We start from the raw sequence: 2,901 nt of genomic DNA, 5'->3' as shown, positions 1-2,901 counted from the left end.
TAAAAGAGAGCATTATTTCTCAAGATAAGAGAAATCCATATGTTGAAAATCCAAACACACCTCCTTTAGTAGTTTCAGGCCACAACAGGTAACAAGTCTATTCATTTCTTAAACACAATGTGGGGCAAAAAACGTGTAGGTCTCAGATAACATCTGGACTCTTTAGTAACAGCAGGGCCTAAGGCTCTCTGTGGTCTATGGCGCCATCTTCTGGACATTGGAAACTCACAACAGAATGAAGTTCTTTCTGATATGTGTGTTTATGTGTGTGTAAATTGACCAAATTTGTTTACTTTCAGCTTTAATATGTAATAAATACATAACCATACATTAAAAATAAACAGTTTGTTAAATTAATTTAGGATTGAAATGTAAAAATGCAGAGTTTTATGTGATGGGTAGGTTTTGGACATTGGAAACTCAAAACAGAATATGTTTTGATATGCATCTGTATCTGATATGCATGTTTTTAAATTGACCACATTTGTTTACTTTCAGCTTTAATATGTAATAAATACATAACCAGACATTACAAATAAACTATTTGTTAAATTAATTTATTGATTGAAATGTAAAAATGCAGAATTTTGTGTGATGGGTAGCTTTAGTGTAAAAGAATAGTTTGTACAGTATAAAAACCATTATGTCTATGGTATCCAGACGTGTGTGTGTGTGTAATATATATATGTAATATATCTTTTTTTTAAAAAACGTTAGCTCACAGTTAATTAAAGTCTATGCATGGCCATCTTAATTTATCAGTTCCTAGTAAACCTCAAGAATCAGAGGGGTCACTGGGTTCGTCTGTTACATAACCACACGATGTCGCTGCAGTTCTAGCAGATAACACGAGAAACATAACTTGCCAAACCGTAAAAAAAACAAGTCACTAAACCTTCTCAGATTACATTTAGGGCAGGAAAGTTCTCTTTCTAGAGGAAGTTTCTAGTACATTCTTTTAGCACTTGAATACAGACACGGTGCCAACTGAAACACAGCAACTGCGTAGCGCGCGTGTGACGCAGAGGGATATTCACAGTTAGTTAGCCCTCCCTAAAACCTACCAGATGTTTGAAGCATCTGTCTGTGGCCGTGCCAACACCTGTATGTCAAAACAGAAGCTTAACGTAAACTTTTTTTTTGCGGTGGAGGACAAAACAGCGGCGATGGAGCCAGACGAAGGGGGGAAAACACAAGGTGCCGCGTGAAAACAACAACAAGACAGACGTACGTGCGTGCGTAAGAGAGGGGCGTGTCTTCATCTAAACCACGCGGGTCAACGGGTTCGTTCGTTCCAATAGCCTCGTGAAATGACAACCGATCCCAAACACGATTTGCCGTTCTGAGACACACACACACACACACACACACACACACGGAACCGAACATCACCCGTTATCGGCTCAGTCAGAGCAACACACGCATACCCCAAACACTCCTGCGAGACCATCACGCACATGGATTCACTTTCAGCCTGAACAACATATTGTTTACAGGCGCATATGCAACAAGGAAGCAATGTGTGTGTTACACAACCACTTACACGAGAAAAACACCTTTACACAAGCCTTTAGGAAGATGCACCCTGAAATGCATGCATGAACTCCCTATAAAAAGCTTTAATAAAACACAAATGCATGGCACAGACATATGCAGGTGTTTCTTACCAGATGAAGCTGTGCAAGCCAGTTCCCAGTCCAACAGCACAGAAAACAAAACTTTCTTCACATGCGAAAGGTACACTGACACATCTGAAGCAGGAAACTACATGTGGGAGAAAGTGAAAGACAAATGAGAAGGGAGCAGAGAGGTGTACGACTTATGGGAAGAGAAAGAGAAGTGCGACACAGCAGGAAAGGGGAGAGGGAAATAGATAGATAGATAGAGAGAGAGAGAGAGAGAGAGAGAGAGAGAGAGAGAGAGAGAGAGAGAGAGAGAGTGTGTGTGTGTGTGTGTGTGTGTGTGTGTGTGTGTGTGTGTGTGTGTGTGTGTGTGTGTGTGTGTGTGTGTGTGTGAGAGAGAGAGAGAGAGAGAGAGAGAGAGAGAGAGAGAGAGAGAGAGAGAGAGAGAGAGAGAGAGAGAGAGAGAGAGAGAGAGAGAGAGAGAGAGGCACCTCAGTGTGAGTTCTTGCGTTTGCAGAGAGGGGTGGTCGGAGCTGTAGGGTACCAGAGTTCAAAGCACTGAGAGAGAATAGTGTTATTCTGCTAGAGCCAGCCAAGTCTTACACAACACCAACCAGGGGCAGCAAGTTCCTTCTGCCTATCTCTCCCTCCCTCCCTCCCTCACTCTCTCCCTCCCTCACTCTCTCTCATTCACCAACTCGCTCACAGATTCCCTATTCTTTCCATTTCATCTATTTCTGTTTCACTTAGCTTATGTGGTTGCTCTTTCCCTCAGATTTTTCTTCATCACGTCCCACATGAAAACACAAAACAGATTTCTTTTTAGATCTCCTTTTGAATACATTGCAAATTGCGTATAGGGATGGTTCGACCAAAAAAAATTATTCCGTCATCGTTTACTACCCCTGTATGCATTTCTTTCTTCATGCAAAAAACACTGAAAAGATATTTTGAAATGCAATAAACCAAACAACAACACCAGAGCCCTAGTAGACCAAACAATATTTCTCAAAGTACACTCTAAAAAAAAAAGGTTCTATGGCACCAAAAATGGTTCTTGGCTTGTAATCATAGGGGAACCTTTTTTAGTGCTATATAGCACCAATTTTGGTTCTTCAGCGGTTCTTCAGAGGTGCTATATAGCACCTTAGTCAAAGAACCGGTGAAGAACCTCTGAAGAACCTCTGAAGAACCGCTGAAGAACCACTGAAGCACCAAAATTGGTGCTATATAGCACTAAAAAAAGGTTCCCCTATGATTACGAGCCAAGAACCATTTT

The 2,901-nt window shown here is 41.2% G+C and overlaps 1 protein-coding gene across 8 annotated transcripts in view; it reads right to left on the bottom strand.

Moving 5' to 3' along the window:
- LOC307118963 (vacuole membrane protein 1-like) overlaps positions 1–1,976 on the bottom strand; it is a 71,635-nt gene extending 69,659 nt beyond the window's left edge. For 6 of the 8 annotated variants that reach the window (XR_013815590.1, XR_013815591.1, XR_013815592.1 and 3 more), the window contains exon 1: positions 1,668–1,848. The gene's annotated coding sequence lies outside the window, so the exon portion shown is untranslated. Of the gene's footprint in view, positions 1–1,667 lie in introns of all 8 variants that reach the window. The other 2 variants (XR_013815589.1, XR_013815594.1) reach the window with 2 other exon arrangements.
- Between the last annotated feature and the right edge of the window lie 925 nt (positions 1,977–2,901).

The sequence above is a fragment of the Gobio gobio genome (genome assembly GCF_949357685.1).
Source record: "Gobio gobio genome assembly, chromosome: 22".
Classification (NCBI taxonomy): Eukaryota; Metazoa; Chordata; class Actinopteri; order Cypriniformes; family Gobionidae; genus Gobio; species Gobio gobio.
Note: the sequence above shows the minus strand (reverse complement) of the source record. Positions and strands in the feature narration are given on the sequence as shown.